This window comes from Cryptotermes secundus, unplaced genomic scaffold (assembly GCF_002891405.2).
Source record: "Cryptotermes secundus unplaced genomic scaffold, Csec_1.0 scaffold467, whole genome shotgun sequence".
NCBI lineage: Eukaryota > Metazoa > Arthropoda > Insecta > Blattodea > Kalotermitidae > Cryptotermes > Cryptotermes secundus.
In genome coordinates, this window is record NW_019734357.1 from 132,955 (window position 1) to 151,130 (window position 18,176).

At 44.1% G+C, this 18,176-nt stretch overlaps 1 long non-coding RNA gene across 3 annotated transcripts in view; it reads right to left on the reverse strand.

Annotated features, from left to right (window-relative positions):
* Positions 1-18,176, reverse strand: part of LOC111868854 — a 240,682-nt gene that overhangs the window by 103,295 nt on the left and 119,211 nt on the right. For all 3 annotated transcript variants that reach the window (XR_004513483.1, XR_004513485.1, XR_002843577.2), the window contains one exon: positions 13,448-13,513. This is a non-coding gene — a long non-coding RNA (uncharacterized LOC111868854). The remainder of the gene's footprint in view (positions 1-13,447; positions 13,514-18,176) is intronic.

An 18,176-nucleotide genomic window follows, 5' to 3' on the forward strand; every position in this document is an offset into this window, starting at 1 on the left:
TTTGTGTCACTGGTTAAATTTAAGAACGCACTTTAACTCTTTGCGGATTCTCGAACAGTAATGCTTCAAACTTGTGTTCGAGATGTCCGAATTACGACCAGCACACCGACTACACTCACTGAAGTTTTTCGTGGTTTTTCCGCAGTCCCTCCAGGCAAATACTAAGACCGTACATTAGTCCACAGCCGTTTCCTTTCACATCCTTTCCAATTATTTACTATCAACCAATCATTCAATTATGTACATACCAGGTTATTCGGAAAGTAACCTCCGCCTATTTTAGCCAACTAATGTTGGATTTAGAGATCTGGGGCCAATATTTGAAACTTTGAAAATGATATTTAAATTGATATTGCTTGTTACATAAATTATAAATGCTGATTTGGGAGTATGAGATGAGCAGGGAATGTAGCACGAATGGGGGAGATGAGAAATGCATATAGGATATTGGTGCGGATGCCGGAAGGAAGGAAACCACTGAAAAGACCAAGGAGTAGCTGGGTGGATAATATTAAAATGGATATCAGAGAGATGGGATGGTATAGATTGGATTAATCTAGACCAGGATACGGGCCGATGGATGGCTCTCGTGAACACGGTAATGAACCTTCGGGTTCCATAAAATGCTGGAAGTTCTTGAGTAGCTGCACAATTGGCAGCTTCTCAGGAAGGGCTCAGCACCATGAGAGTGAGTGAGTGATTTGGCAACTCCATTTTAATGGGTATAATTAAACAAATATCTTATAAATACATATAACTGGCTGTATTTATTCTTTCGCATAGAAGCCATCTTGTCAGATTCAACCCACGCCACCACCTGTGGAGCCTGCGTCCCTGATGTTGGAGTGACGTTTCCGTGGACTGGAAAACACAGGCCAGCGCCGAACCTCCCCTTCACGAGGAAGGATATGACAACTGACTTAGAGGCACTGGAGTGTCAAATACGTATACAGATAAAATCATAAATACAAACCACATGAATCGTTTTTAAGGAAAATGACAGATGAAAGTTGCAACGCAGAGCTGTGACTAAAGGAATGGATTCCTCCTTTTTCAGACTTTAGCCTGTTCCGGCTTCTCAGCCATCTTTCGGCCATCCTATATTTCTACATCCCTTTACTTCATAACAAGCGCAAATTTCTGCACTCTGTTATTGTCTGTTCTTTTTAAGTTGGTTAAATATCTTTAGCCTACTTTCCTTATTAAAAAAAATAGGCAGTTTATGAGATCATCTTGCTCTCTGTTTCCCTCCCAATCAATAATGGAGACAGGGGAAGAGGCCGTTGCTAGGCAGCGACTCGGTAAACATGTTCCAGAGGCAAAAAATAGACACGCAACTGCTGGACGCATTATTTTCTATGCGGTCCGTGTCGTATTAAGTACTCAACATTTACTGAAAGGAAAACAGCCGATTAGGTCTTTCCTCAAGTTCTTGTTCTCTATAATAATCTATTATTGCATTCACTGAACAAATATTTAGCTCCTTCTATACGTCTTAGTTTCTATTTTTTTCTAATCTGGTAAAATCTCTTACAATTTCTTACAAGTAGGCAGTCCGTTGCTTAAATTTAATTACGTCTATTTTATTCGTCAACAGACTGTCGCACCTGCTCACGCTGGTTCGCTCGCGTATTTCTTCTTGTCTTCTACCCTGAGGATGGAGGCGATACGTTCCTCCGAAACGTCGATTAACACAATCTCTACATGGTGCCACATCCCAGAAGACTATTTTCTTCACAGTCACCGCCTTGAAAACCTCAAATCTTACAATAAACCGTTTGTTAAGCCCAAATAAATTTCGTAAAATTTTGATTTTCCAATTAGGTCGCGCTATATTATCCGTATAATATGTTTAAAGCTTGTGATTTTGAAAAAAGAAAAGGGGGCATGCAGGTGCAGCACGTGGAGGGCACTTCAAGGATACGTCAGCTCCCAACACCTGCCGCGAGGAACAAGCAACCTGTCTTGAAGCGTTATCGCAGGAACACGGGGTCCATAGGTCTATTCTGTATTACAGTTCAAGAATATGATGGGAAACAATACGGCAAGGGGATTTAAAAGTGAGGTTCAATGTTTTTGCCAAATTTTATGAGTAAAAAAGCAGAATTCCTTGTTGGACCTGGCCTCTCACTTCTATGCACGTCTGGCATTTTTCGTTTGTCTTACTTACTATGGAGCTGAGCCCTTCTTGAGGGGAAGCCAAATCTGCAGCTACTCAAGAATTTCCCAGCAGTTTATGGAACCCCAAGGTTCATTACCGTGTTCACAAGAGCCCTTCACTGGTCCCTATCCTGAGCGAGATCAATCCAATACATACCATCCCATCCTATCTCTCTAGGATCTATTTTAATATTGCCCACCCACCTATGCCTTGGTCTTCCCAGTGGTCTCTTTCCTTCTGGCTTTCCCACCAATATCCATATGCATTACTTTTCTCCCCCATTCGTGCTACATGCCCTGCCCATCTCATCATCCTTGACTTGGTCATTCTAATTATACTTGGAGAAGAGTACAAATTATTTTTCCCTTGTCTACACAATTGAATTCCAAAACCACTCGACGGATTAGGATGAAAGCCAATAGAGAGGAAACGACTACACGCTTATAGTTCCATGATGCATTTAATTGTGTTCGGACTCCTCCTGTACGATTGCTTAATTAATTAGATGTGTGAGGGAATGGATGTATAGATGCACTGGCATTGGCTGGAAGTGCGTACAGGTCAATAAAGGTTCGGCCACACAGCGCGCTACGTACGCGACGCACGCTACGTACACTATGTTCGCTATACGAACAGAAAAATATCTCCCTTTATTGCCAATGTGACTGGCCACACAGACTTCCGTACGCTACGTACGCTATGTTCCCTATGTTACCTGCGTCGCAGAGTGTACACAGCGTACGTAGCGTACGTAGCGAACATAGCGTAGCGCTCTGTGTACCGTACAATTTGTGAGGCTACAGTATTGCTCTAACTGACGGGAGGGATATGTGAAGTTTGCCGTTGAGACGGTATTAGGTGGAATGATCTACATGCCAAGTTCAAGCAATATTAATAAGGTAACACGCTAAACAGAAGCTTAGCCGGAACGTGAAACGAACACGGAACCTCCACAATACAAAGCAAGGTCACACACCTCTTTCGTCGCTAATGACAAATATTTCACAACTGAATCTTATATATGACTTGCACAAACCCCATTTCGTGATACCATGGGTTACGGACAGCTAGATTAGAAACTTTGGGTAGTTCAATGGAGGGCAGATGTGTGATGACGTAGTTGGCAACAGGAGTGAGTCAATGGTTAGATGGTCGCACAAACTGGGGGAAGCACACGAGTGCAGCTGCAGCTGGGGAACAATGTCAGGCCGAAACGAGGGACGCTCCCTTTCTCGTCAGCCCTGTGAGTCACTGCGCCTCTCCGTTCTGCCCTCCAACACAGACTGCAGCTTTCAGGATGATCTTCATAGCAGGAAATTCATGTATTTTCCTCACCCACCAGGACTTCAGCACCACGGAGACCGCGGCTGTTGCGGTTACCTGGACGCCTGCTGATTTTCAAGTTACTTGGTTCGAACCTCCGCTGCAACCATCTACCGTGGCATGATCATTTTCTTTAGTTTCTCCACGTATGAACTGGGTTAATACTTCAGAATCGACAAAGTCCTATTCGCATTCGATACGTAATTACTATTACACAACTCAATTAGGAGTTGGGATTTCTCAGTCGGTATAGCAACAGGCTACCTGCTGGGCCTACCGGGTTCGATTCCCGGCAGTGCAAGGGTTTTCTCTTCTCCACAGCGTTCAGGCCGATTATGGGGCCCACCCAGCCTCCTATCCAATGGGTGCCGGGGGCTGTTTCTCTGGGGAGAAAGCGGAAGGGCGTGAAGCTGACTATTCACGTCCATCTAATTCCATCGTCAAGAAACGTGGGGCTATACCTCCACTCCCAATGGCTTCATTGCATAGTACAGGGACAAAGAGAAAAAAACGCCGCGGCCTGTAGTCCGCAAGCGAACTATACCGACTGAGCGACCGGCGCTTGTCAGAGAAGTTAGTGCCAACTTTTACAGATAGAGGGTGTCACGTGGACAGCGCAACGGATCCCCACGGCCGTTAACCTCGGTTTTCTCCGTGGTCTTGCGTCAGAGTTCCTGCCTACAGATTCAGAGGTCCTGGGTTCGATTCCAAGCGCTACCAGATTTTCTGAGAAGTAGTAGGTCTGGATGACGGTCCACTCAGCCTCGTGAGGATAATTGAGTAGCTATTTCAGGGAAATGGCGGCTACGGTCTAGAATAGTACAGGGACAACTTTACCTTTACAATTCAATTAATTTTTATAGTTAATATTGCGTGGTTAAATAATCATAGACCTATATTCTGACATGACCTCAATCCGATTTTGTTTTTTTTACTTGCATACTCTGCCGGCACCTTAAAATTGTTCACGACCACTTCCCACGTCCACCCGATTATAAGTTACGAAGCCTACAGTCCAGCAGCAATTCAATAATCCATCGTATCAGCGCTCAGCTCCATCCGCCTCGAAAAATCATTTGTCGACAGTCACGTGTTCGGCGGCTTTGTTGCCAAATGCATATTTTATTTGAGATCACTCCTCCACTGCAGCTTCTGCAGCCTTCGAAGTTTGGAGTTCAAAAGAATATCTGGCAACATCCCTTCTTTCTTCCGCTCGAACTGGGCTTGCAGCTTCACATGCAGGCGGAGCGAGGGATCATAAACGGCGACCTGACTGCAGTACCTTATTTTGCAAGAACAATAAAAATCAGGGCCAGACCGGGGAGGTCGCCCTGGCGCCTCTACAAATCAAATAAAATCCACAGATTTTATTCCGACATTTGCGTCTTTAAGTTCACGAAATATTAATATGTATTTTTTGTTATTATAAGAAATAATAAAACGGGATTATCATAACCTAAATTTGTTATTGTGACAGATTTGGGACTCTACATTTTGATATCCTGGTGCCCCACAATTGTAACGGCCCTCACATAGATTATAAATTTTGAAAAAAAAAAAACTCCGTGGCCTGTACTCCGTAAGCGAACTATACCGATCGAGCGACCGCCGCTTGTCAGCGAAGTTAGTGTCAACTTTAGCGGATAGAGGGTGTCGCTTGGTCAGCGCAACAGATCCCCACGGCCGTTAATCTTAGTTTAAGCACAAGAAAATATATGAACCTAAGATTGTAGTAAATTGGAATTACGAGGAACTTTGTAGTTCATGCACGTCACTTAGCACTGTCAGGATGTTAGGGGACAAGACTCCGGCCTCAGATGGGCAGACACATGACTGCGATGAAGAAGATAGGAACACACATATTTTTGGAAAGACCGTGTATAAGATGGGCCTCTTTCTTTCTTACTTACTTACTCATGGAGCTGAGCCCTTCTGGAGGAGCCGCCAATTCTGCAGCTACTCAAGGATATCCCAGCATTTTATAGACCCCGAAGTTTCATTATCGTGTTCACAAGAGCCCTCCACTGGTCCCTATCCTGAGCCAGATCTATCCAATCCATACCATCCCATCATATCTCTCTAAGATCCATTCTAATATTGTCCACCCACTTACGCCTTGGTCTTCCCTGTGGTCTCTTTCTTTCTGGCTTTCCCATCAATATCCTATACGCATTCCTCGTGTCCCCCATTCGTGCTACATGACCTGCCACCTCATCCTCCTTGATTTGATCATTCTAATTATAAGATGGGCCTCATAATAAAATTAAATGTATCTAAGGGAGCTAGACTTTTAGAATAGGAAATGGATAACTGACTGGGGCTTTGGTTTTAGCGGCACTGCAACTTTCGTTTCTATTATCAATGTTAGCGAAAAGTTATTTAATTAGTTGGTTGGTTAGTTAATTCTAAATTAATAGTCTAACTTTGGAACTGTGAGGGGTACTGTGTGCTGCTTTATGCTGAAGGCCTCTGGAGAAACAGACGACCAGTGTTCAATACTGCGACTAACCCAGGCGCAGGAACCAGGAATACAATGTGCAGCATTATTACCACAGCAGAGCTAAAGCATAGGCAAGTTTCCACCCTCGTAATTTTAATGCTTCACTATCACCTGTGGATTTTCGAAGGCTCGTTTCCCCCTAATTATCCTCAACGCTTTTCAAACTACACGAGCCATTCCAGTTTCTGTATAATCTTTAATGCCCTGAATGCATTATAATAGTTCGAACAATAGATTACATGATCACATAATCACATGAATTATCGCAACACGGGTCAGTGTTATCATCTTCATGGAGTGTATTTTCATGATCACATCACTGATATACCAACAAGATGGCCGACATGCTTCACACGTTAATTAGTTTAGACCTACTGCCAGAACTTGACAATAAATATTTCTTACACATTTTCAAATCGGGGGGGGTGGGGTGGAAATAAAAATTTAATATGGAACATGAAAGTGTAACTCAAAAAGTTTTACTACATATAGAATCAAAACTGGGGAATGAAAAACAACTTCAACATGAGCGTCTTTCGTGGCACGTAAGGTTTGAAAATTATAAGCCACAGAAAACCCGACAATAATTTAGAATCATCCTGTATATGCAAACAGGGATTGGCTACATTTCCATTCAAGTAACTCCTCAATTATGCTTATGAGGCTGAGTTAATCCCGTTCCAGACCCACTACTTCTCAGGAAATATGGTATCTCCGGGAATCGAACTCGGGACCTCTGAATCTGTAGCCAGGAAATCTGACCACTAGACCACAGAGGCGGTCAGAATTATTAGTCAAACAAAGCGATAAATTATACCGTCAAAAAATTAACAGAGCTAGGCGTTTCTCAACGTACGAAATATTTTCCTATAAATTTGTTCCATATCTGTAACACATCACCATTCAGAATTCTATAACACAAGCCACAGAGGTTCGTGAGTATCTTATAACAAAAACAAAAAACAAAACCCAAACTCCGTGGTTTTAGTCCGCAAGCGAACTATACCGTCCGAGCGAGTGCCGCTTGTCGGCAAAGTTAGTGCCAACTTCAGCGGATGTAGGGTGTCGCGTGGTCAGCGCAAAGAATCCCCACGGCCGTTAATGTCGGTTTTCTAGACCGGAGCCGCTACTTTTCTATTCAAGTAGCTCCTTAGTTATCCTCACGAGGCTAAGTTAACCCAGTTCCAGACCCACTACTTCTCAGAAAACCAGGTAACGCCAGGAATCGAACCCGGGACCTCTGGATTTGTAGGCAGGAACTCTGACCACTAGAACACAGATTATCAAAAGGAAATGAATACAGAAACACAAAATATACAAAGAATATAATAATATTTTACACATTGCAGATATAAGAAATAAACACACAAAACATGAACGAACTACATGAAACACACCCACACAACAGAAGATTGCGATAACAGATCCCACAAGGAGATCGAAACCGTTTTTTACTCAATTTAATAGGGGTACCTATTTTAAATCTCATCGCAGTTTAAATTTTAAAATTGAGACAAGCAGTTCAAAGGAGAGTTGAGCATAACGAGGACTCTTGATGTTGGCCATATACGGACGAAATATATCGTGAATAAAAATTAAAGTGAGCCGCGCCATAGCTCAAGCGGTTAGTCTCTGGGTTCGCACTGCGCCGACCTTGGTTCGAGCACGGGTATGGTCATGTGGGATTTATGGTAGTCAAAGTGGCGCGGTGGCAGGTTTTCTTCGAATACTTCGGTTTCCCCTGCCAATTCTCATTCTACCGACTGCTCCAATTCATCATCTATCATCTGGGGCTGGTACAATAAGCCAAACAGTGGCCGTAGGAAGAGGAGGAGGAGGAGGTGGAGGAGGAGGTGGAGAAGAAGAAGAAGAAGAAGAAGAAGAAGAAGAAGAAGAATTTTTAGGTAGGAGACGAGACGACAAAACTTAGAACTGCCATATATATATATAATGTCTGAATGTAGAATATAATTTAATCTTATGTAAGGGCTGTGCAACTGGTTATATAACGAGGAGCTATTTTGAGTGCCCCAGCACAAACTCAACAGCTTGCCAACAGGATCAGTATTTGTGTGCATGAAGTAACTCCCTCTCTCGCTTCAGCCAACGACTGGTGCTGGCTGTGCCGTGCACGTGTGTTCGGAGGAAATGGAGGGGCCCGCTCCATCACCCTCACTGCAAGACATCCAGCTCAGCAGACGGAGCCCTCGGTTCATACCAGCCGTGGAGCTGATTACGTATTTCCACTTTATAGACCAGGGCTTAAACTATGAGATTTACGGTTTCGAAGAAATGGGACGGGGTGATTTCATATTCAGCACTTTAGTGCTATATTTTTAGATGCAAAGAGGGGCTTTGGAGAGGCGGGATAGTTGAGTCACTATGGGATGGACGGCCGAGGAGTCCAGGTTCCATTCCCGGCAGGGCAAGAAATTTTTCTCTTCTCTATAACGTCCAGACCGATTCACATTCCCAGCCAATGGGTACCGGTGGCTATTTCCCCGGGGGTAAAGCGGCAGGAGACTTAATCTGACCACTGACCTCTATCTAGAGCCAAGGTTAAGAATGGTGGAGCTATATCTCCACTTCCCAATATGTCTTCATGGCGTGGTGCTTAATTAAACCCCAGGGATAACTTTAAGAGGGACTTTCTGGTAACTTTGGATTTTGGCCGCGCCATAGCTCAAGCGGTTAGTCGCTGGCTTCCCACCGTGGCGGCCCGGGATCGATCCCGGGTCTGGTCAAGTGGCATTTGTGGTGGACAAGTGGCGCTGGGGTGGGTTTCCTTCGAGTACTTCGGTTTCCTCTCCAATCTTCATTCCATCAAATTCTCCATCATCATCACCCGGGGCAGGCTACAATAGGCCAATCAGTGGCCGCCGTGCCGAGTGGACCCAGTTGGACTCAACCCCCCACTAAGAGAATTAAAAAAAAAAAAACGTTGGATTTGAGGGTTGAATACTAAATGGTCGTGGTCTGTTTTTAACACCAGGGGAGACCTATACTCTGTTTTACAAATGTTAATATTTTGAGTTATGTTTTCCTGGATATAACGCCATATAGTCTGTTGAAAATCAACTGACGTTTCGGAGGAACATGCTTGTTAACTGTTTCATGCTGGTTTCTTAATTGACTTACTATTTGACTTTGAAGATGGAGGTAATATGTTCCTTAGAAACATCGACTATTTTTCAAATTCTTCTTCTTCTTCTTCTTTCTTTTTCTTTCTAAGAAAGAAAGAAAGAACTAGAGGTCTTCATAACTACCGCTGTGAGAATATCCTAGCTTACATGCTATGATTTCATTTGGACACTCACATTACATTAATTACAGTAATAAAAATCTAGAGCTCCTTTTGAGAAACTGACAGTCGTTCAGCTGCTTAAGAAATTTCCTTTGTTTTATAGAACCCGAATGTTCATTACCGTATTCACAAGAGCAAGCTATTAGTCCCTATCCCAACCCAGATCAATTCAGTCGAACCCCCCCCCACATTCATATACCGTTTTGTCCTGTTTGTAGGTAACGGCCTTGATATGGGCTGATCCCCCGTCCAAGGAGTCCTACTGACTCTGTATAGGATTAGAAAACTGAAAAAGCGGCCAGGGCCCAACAAAGGGCTGCAGAGTCAATGATGATATAAGATGATGATGATGAATGTGTAGTGAATTGTACAGATCATGAAGCTCCTCTTGAGTAATTTCCTCCAGTCATTCGTTACCTCCTCTCTCGCTTATTCATACATTCTGCTCAGCAACTTGATTTCAACAACTTCAGGCCCTGCCCTGCGCTTCCGGGGACACTTCATACAAATTTCCACTCATATTCATGCAGCCCAGCAAGTGCCATTACAAAAGTAAAAAGATGATTTTTTTTTCCCTTCGGCCCTACAGCCCCAATTTGGGCCTTGGCCTATCCCATGAAACTCTCCGTTTCACTTAGGTTTACTAGATCTTAGACATTCGGTAGGACTCCTTGGGTCGGTGATCAGCTCGTCGCAAGGTCTCTGACTGTACACAAACACTAAATATCCATGCCCTGAGTGGGATTCGAACCCACAATCCCGGCTTCTGAGCGAGCGAAGACAGTGCATGCCTTAGACCGCTCGGCTACCGTGACTGGCAGGTACAGCTGTACCTGCGCTTAATTAATTAAGAACCATGCCATGAAAATTTATGGGGAAGTGGAGGTATAGCTCCACCATTCTTGCCCTCGGAGCTAGATGGAGATGAGTGGCCAGCTTTACGTTCCGGGAAATTTACCCCCGAAGGTCTCCTCGGTCGTCCAGCACATAGAATAGTCGCTATACCGACTGGTCTCTCATTCGAAAATATATTTTAGATTTTTTTGACGGGAGTCCCGCGATTAGATTCTGCTAAGGTAAACGAAAATTTTTAGGTTTCGTAGATGCCTATCGTTTCGCAGCGGACTACATTGCGTTATGCCCCAGGTCTGTAGCCAGGATTTATATATGAGTAAAATATATCATCAACGATTTGGTCCATCCAGCAATCCTTCTTACAAGACGTGAAAGCACGAGGTTCGTTCCAACTGGTTGCTGGCCAGGAGAAAGTTAAGTCCAGTGAAGGAGATGCCATTTATTAGCCTCCTGACCGACAGCATCAGATTCAATAGTTACACCGCAGTAACTCGGTTTGTTGAATGCGAGGGCTGTCGTATCATCTCCAGGCTTTCTCCTTTCGCATCCGGGCTCAGGACAGGCATTGAAGAGGCTGGGAGAAAACTCAACATCGTAACAGTCCTTAAGACCTAATACTTGAAAGGAAGAAGAGAAGGTAAAGGTATAAAAGGTGAAGCTGTCCCTGTGCTTAACTAATTAAGCACTACGCCATGAAGAAGTAAGGAGTGTATATTCATTCATTCATCAGTAACCTGTCAGACGACAGGTCCACAGTCTCTTCCAAAACAGTTCCTCCACTTGATGCGATCTAGAGCTTTCTCCTTCAAATGAAAATATCCTCTTCTGTCCCCAAGGTCATCCAGCATCTTCTTACGTCTTCTGGTCACTTCTATCCGCCCCTCTATCTTTCCTTCAATAACTTCTTTTGGAAGGCAGTTACCGCGTAAGATATGACGAATCCAATTAGACTTCCGTTTTCTTATTTCGTGTAGGATATTCCTCTGCTCACTGACTAGTGTATATATAGATCCACATTTTATTGACCTCGGCAATAGTTGGAGATAAGTAGCCAGCTTCACGCCCCGGCCGTTTTACCGCCGGTACCCACTGGATAGGAGGCTGAGTGGGCCAGAGAGTCGGTCTGAACGACGTGAAGAAGAGAAAATTCGTGACCCCACTGGAACTCGAACTCCTATCCCTTCGTCGTCCAGCCCGTAGCCAGTTGCTATACCGACTGAGCTATCCCGGCTGTCGAAGAGAAGATAAATCATTTTTAAGAAGCGCCGTTGATTTCTGTTACGGAGACATCCAACTGATCCCTTGGAATTCCGTTATAAATAAGATTTCCGTGGTGATCCGTTGGAATGTTGTGATATGAGTCTATAGGTCTACATGCCACATTGTTTGCTATCCGGAATATGTTTAATGTGGACCGTAATGCAGGTATTTGTCAAACTTTGTGATGCCACGACCCTCCAAAACAATATACAAATTTACGCAACCCCCCATCAATAAGCCTCTTGATCTATTAGAAATAATGAGTGAGAATCCAGTACATTTGCCTTTACCAGCGCCTGACGACTGCGGTTATATTCTCCGAAAACATCTACTTACTTGCTTACTTACGCGTCAAAACTGTGCGACGTCACAACTATATTTTAAGCAGTCCTTGAGAAGTCGGCGACCCCCCTGCAGTAGGTCGCAACTTCGTAGGGTATTGCGACCCACAGTTTTGATACCATGTCCTAATGACTTTTGGGCAGTTGTTCCTACCCAAGCCTTCAGTTGACTGCTGTCATTACACACACACGCATGTATATATATACATTTCCACTCTGCACCCTCCTTTTAGCTCTTTGACAATAATAACAGCGGTAGATATCGAACCCGGAACCCTATGAATATTAATCTTGTATACTAACCACCATGATATTCTAGTGGTTAACATGAAAGACCAAAATCGACCACCCAAGTGGTGAGTACAGAAGATTATTAGTTCTGATCAAACGGTCCTTGAATTGACTCTGACCCTTGACACTAACTGTAAAAGTAAAAGCTTACATACACACATAAGTTAACATCATGTAGATTGGAGTATTATTAACTCCGAAATAGTATGAACAACGAACAATAACCAATATAATTATTGCACAATAAAAATATGGGGTGAAACAAGGCGTGTCTTAGTCACACCACAGCCTTCTCGCGAAATGTACCGTTTTCGAAACCAGATCATCCGATGTGCAATTTTTGTGAGACAAGTCTGCCAGATTGTCAGACGTACTGTTTCATTTATGCAGTTTCAATCCCGCTATGCCGGTAACGGTAGCCCAGCGGTCTAAGGTATGCATTGTCTTCGCTCGCTCGGAAGCCGGGATCGTGGGTTCCGATCTGTTTCCTGTGAGGTACGAACTGAATTCTTATATATTCTTATACATTGCCGGTCACGGTAGCCGAACGGTCTAAGGCGTGAACTGTCTTCGCTCGCTCGGAAGCCGGGATCGTGGGTTCGAATTCCATTCAAGGCATTGATGTTTGGTGTGTTTGTGCTGTCCTGCGATTAGGTAGCAGCCTTGCGACGAGCTGATCAGCAGTTCTACCGTCTGTACAAATGATCAACGAAACTGAGAAATCAGCCCTATGCTACAAAGTGGGAACGAGAGAAAAAAAAGTATCCTCCTACCTCTTATTATATGACGCTCCAGCGTCACTGTGTCCATCACAAATCCCACTTCACCAGACCCAGGCTCGAACCCGGGCCGCCGCGGCGGAAGCCAGCGACTAACCGCTTGAGNCACCCGGGCTCGAACCCGGGCCGCCGCGGCGGGAAGACAGCGACTAACCGCTTGAGCTATGGCGCGGCCGGATAAATCAGTTAACTACTTTTCCGCTCCCCATCTTGAAGTGAAACGTTTTTCGCATACCGGTAACTGATGGATGTCAGTTCTCTTTCAACGTTACCTTGTTACGACCTTGGTCCTTAACTGTCTAAACCTAGTACAGGACCGGTAGATCTGCCGTCCCGCTTTTAGAAACAAAACAATAAAACTCAAGAAATAGAATTTCATTACTTGTTGCATGGACTCTTGCCAAGAGGGTCACTGCTAGTACTAACAGCTCATCCGAACTGATTCAGCCACGTCATCTCACTCACTACTTAATCTCACGTTCATTCTTTTCTTCTGTGTAAAAATAGGCAGATGCATCCATAGAAGCCGCTTAACCCAAAGAAGTTTACCTTCTACCACGCAAATCAGAAAGAGACAGCCACATTGAATAACGTAAACAACCAATTTATCTTTTACATTGTCTCATTACTTACCGTTACGTAACAGGTGATGACGTCGGTGTTTTGGTATCAATGGCCTCAGTAATGACAAGGGGGTCCCTGTAATAATAAAAAAAGAGAATTAAATTAATAACGCTGTGCTTCAAACGTGATGCTCGTGACAAACATTTAACCTCTGCAACAGCTGTTTGTTTAGAATGTGGCTACCACCATCACTCACGCTTGACGTCTCAGTCAGCTGTAAATCGGTCGTTTCGACCAGTCGCCGGAGTTAAAAAAGTTAACGTCCATTTCGGCAACAGAAAAACAGTGATTGTCGTAGTGGAAAGGAGTGACAGGTTAATTTATTTAAGCTTAGAATTCTTGCTAAGAGATTTATGAAAAAGACGGCGAAGTAAAGAAGAGTGGCATAATTTAAATCCTTTAAATCTTTGATATCTCGTTCAGAAAAAACAGAAACAAATGCCTTCAGATTCAAATACGCCTATATTTGTTATTTAAGATTGCCTACTGTTTATTGTAATTGACACTGAATTTTCGCAGCTTTTTTAACAACAGAAGTGCTAAGTTGTCACAGAAATATAAACACAAAACAAGCTGTTCGCAGTTTTATCTCTCTCTACACAACAACATCTGTGGCGTTGTGGGATTATGGCATACAGTGCACAGAAGGAACACTGCAATTGTTACATTCAAGGATCATAACCTCTGCATCATCAGGGTTGGATAGTAAGCCAAGCAGAGCTGACTCTTCTTGCTGATGGTTTCATGCTTATGCTTACATTTTGGCTGTGAAGATGGAAGCAACATATTCCTCCGACACGTCAGTTGACTTTCTCTGGACTACACGGCATCATTTCCCAGAAGACAGAATTGTTCACAGCTACTGCTGTGAGAACCTCAAATACAATATTAATGTATTCCCCCCTTCCCCCCCCCAAAAAAATAAAAATTTAGTCCCACACTTCGGCGATGTCCAACAAATTTAAGTTTCTGTAACAAACTTGAGAACCTGCTGCTTATCAAATACTTACCAATCAGTTTTCTTGACAACTACGTCCAGTTTCTTACACAAATTAATATACTCTACGTTTCCGGTAATTACTGGTAGCTGGGGAGAGGCACTTCATGACTTATAAGCATCTAGTAACATTTTAACGTTAAGTGAATAATAGACGCAAGGGAAGAAGTGGCAATTACACACAGAATTACGATCGGGGAATCCCAAATGACAACAACGAAGACGCACACGTAGATCGGTGAAAATAATAAACTGTATCTCGCGGAATAGAGTGTAAGAGTGCGGACTGACTACACGCTAGTTCCGGATTATGTGCAGAAGTAACTGCGAACTTACTTACTTACTTACTCACGAGCTCAGCCTTTCTTGAGAAGCCGCCAATTCTGCAGCTCCTCAAGAATTTCCCAGCATTTTATAGAACCCGAAGGTTCATTACCGTGTTCACAATAGCCCTCCACTGGTCCGTATCCTGAGCCAGATCAAGCCAATCCATACCATCCCATCCTATCTCTCTAAGATCCATTTTAATATTGTCCACCTACCTACGCCTTAGTCTTCCCAGTGGTCTCTTTCCTTCTGGCTTTCCCACCAATATCCTATAAGCATTCGTCTTCCCCATTCGTGCTACATGCCCTGAACACCTCATCCTCCTTGACTTGGTCATTCTAATTATACTTGGAGAAGAGTACAAGTTATGAAGCTCCTCATTATAGTAACTGTGAACACCTCGCCGAACTTTCGATTTCTAGCAAAGCCTTCTGAAACATGGAACTAATTTGCTATTTATTATCTTGTTGGATGAGAATTTCACACCCATGAATCCAACATCTGCTTACTGCCTCCGTAACATTCAAAGCATAAAAAAAAAGACAGCAGGTACTTGTAAAGGCGCATTTGGCATGCAAGTGGCCACGTGACAAAGCGTCTCCCCGCCACCCCGTAGCAGACGCCATCTCGTCTGGCTGCTGTTTCCTCGTTATATGAATGAAATGGAAATGAAAATGGAGATGTTCCTTCACGGGGTGACGAGGCATTGTCATGGTAATTCAGCACCACAAATTCTGCTCACACCCCTTGTAGCACACACGCACAAGTATACACGGGCCCACGGCACTGTCCCCTGGAGGATCGTCTTGGAAATAGCAACAGGTGCCCGCCAGTCTCTTCTCACTGATTAACTGCTTCACTTCCTTACTGCACTTTTACAATGCCTCTGTGAATGTCTAGTCTTCCGAATACCATACAAGGAATATATCTTACAAATATATGGTTAAAAGGTACTCTTGTCCAAATACAATTAGAATGATCAAGTCAAGGATGATGAGGTGGTCACGGCATGTAGCACGAATGGGGGAGACGAGAAATACATATAGGATATTGGCGGGAAAGTCAGAAGGAAAGAGACTACTGGGAAGACTAAGGCGTAGGTGGATGGACAATATTAAAATGGATCTTAGAGAGATAGGATGGGATGGTATGGATTGCATTGATCTGGTTCAGGATAGGGACCAGTGGAGAACTCTTGTGAACACGGTAATGAACCTTCGGGTTCTATAAAATGCTGGGAAGTTCTTGAGTAGCTGTAGAATTGGCTGCTCCTCCAGAAGGGCTCAGCTCCATAAGTAAGTATGAGGTTAAAAGCAGATCACATGCGAGGAATGTTTGCTTCCGCCTCATAAACATAAAGCAATTTCGTCCCTGTGCTTAATTAATTAAGTACCGTGCCATGAAGACATATTGGGGGAGCTGAGGTATAGCTCCGCCATTTTTTACCTCGGCAAAAGGATGTGAGAGGTCAGCTTCACGTCCCGACCGCTTTACCCCGGGGAAACGTACGCCGGTTTGCATTGGCTAGGAGGCTGGGTGGGTTTCAGAGCCGGTCTGGATACTATGAAGATAAAACAACTTGCCCATACCGGGAATCGAACAGGGGCCGTCCAGCCGTGGCCCGTCTCTATGCTGACTGAGCTATCTTGGCTATTTATTTATAAATCTGAAGATTAAAATATGTACAGATATAACTTACTTCATGGAGCTTAGTTACGCAATGAATTTCCCTGCATTTTAAGGAACCCAAAGGTTCATTAACGTGCTGTGTTCACAAGATACCATCCTGAGCCAGATGAACCCAGTTCACAACTTCTTCTATTTCTTCAAGATAAGTTTTAATATTGGCCTATCACGTATGCCGGAAGGTCGCAGGTTCAAGTACTGATGAGGTGATTTTTTTTTCTCAATTCACCTAATCCTTCTAACAGCACTATGGCCCTGGGGTCGACTCAGCCTTTAACAGAAATGACTACCAGGATTTTCCTGGGGGTAAAGTGCAGCCGGCGCGTAAGGCTGACAACCTCACCGCCATCTGTGAGCCGATTGTCTAGAAAATGTGGGAGCCTCGACGTCTCACAACTGTATGGGCCTCCACGGTCTGTTACAGGGACAGCTTTACCTTTTAAACAACTGCCGTTTATTCTGAGTATCATAAACTCAAGAGTATGCGGCTGAGATGGCGAATTATTGAATATTACAACAGGTTATTATATGAGCTAATTAGAACTGTCCTTAAAAGGTTAACCACTCCTCATTATCATATTATCTGGCATTGGTTTTAACGTGGGAGGAGGGAAATCTTCCAGTTTCCCCAAGCAGTCAGATCATTGCCCGGTCCACTGTGTGCTCTAATCCTGTTAAGGTCCTTCAAAGAGTCCTGACCACAATGCTGGAGCCTGAGGGCCTTCCGACATCCAACGGCTCTAACCATGCATACTCTACTCCACGATAACCAGAACTGGGCACTGACAAAGTATGCATTTGGAGGATGCCTCCTCCTGTCCACGTTTCCTGCATGAGGCGCTTTTCAACAAAGCTGTGTTCGTCTCAAAGAACAGCGGAAACTCAGCAACCCTGTTATATAGAAGGTTCGGTGAGATATGCGCAGAAGCTTCGGCGCAGCGGAGCTCAATCTCTGCAGTACTTTGAATATAATTAACATTGTGCGTTGAGCTCCATTTTATTAATATTAACCCGTTTATAATTCGGCTGCAGAGTTCATGTCCTACCGATCGATTTGTTTCCCGTCTAGGGTTAACAGATCCCTAAACAGTTTATCCGAACCTCCTCTGTGGTCTAGTGGTCAGAGTTCCTGCCTAGAGATCTAGAGTCCCGGGTTCGCTTCCCGGAGCTACCAGATTTTCTGAGAAGTAGTGGATCTGGAACGGGGTCCACTCAGCCTCGTGGGGATAACTGAGGAGCAATTTCAAGGAAATAGCGGCTCCGGTCTAGGGAACCGACATTAACGGCCATGGGGATCCGTTGCTCGCTCGGTCGGTATAGTTCGCTTGCGGACTACAGGCAATGGAGTTGTTGTTGTTGTTGTTGTTTATCCGAATGCCCTTCAACCAGGAGTTTTGGCTGCATCCTCTCGGGCGATTCAGCCGAGAATTGTAGTCCCTAGAATAATTTTGGTACAGAGTATAAAACTTCAGAATAACCATTTACGGTATCCAGTTACCCCCTTTGATAGCATGTTCATTAAAACACTCTAAAATAGCTTGTTATATTTATTTTCGTTTTGAACAAAGCGGTTTTAAAGTATGTCGAAAATTTGGGCAGACCTCGTTGTTTGCATTCTTCATACCTGGTGACATCTGTCGGGAAAAATCTGCGATATGCATACCCCCCCCCCCCCCTCCTTTCTCCCCCGCCCCCCACTTCCGCCCCGCCGCAGCAGGGCTTCTGGCT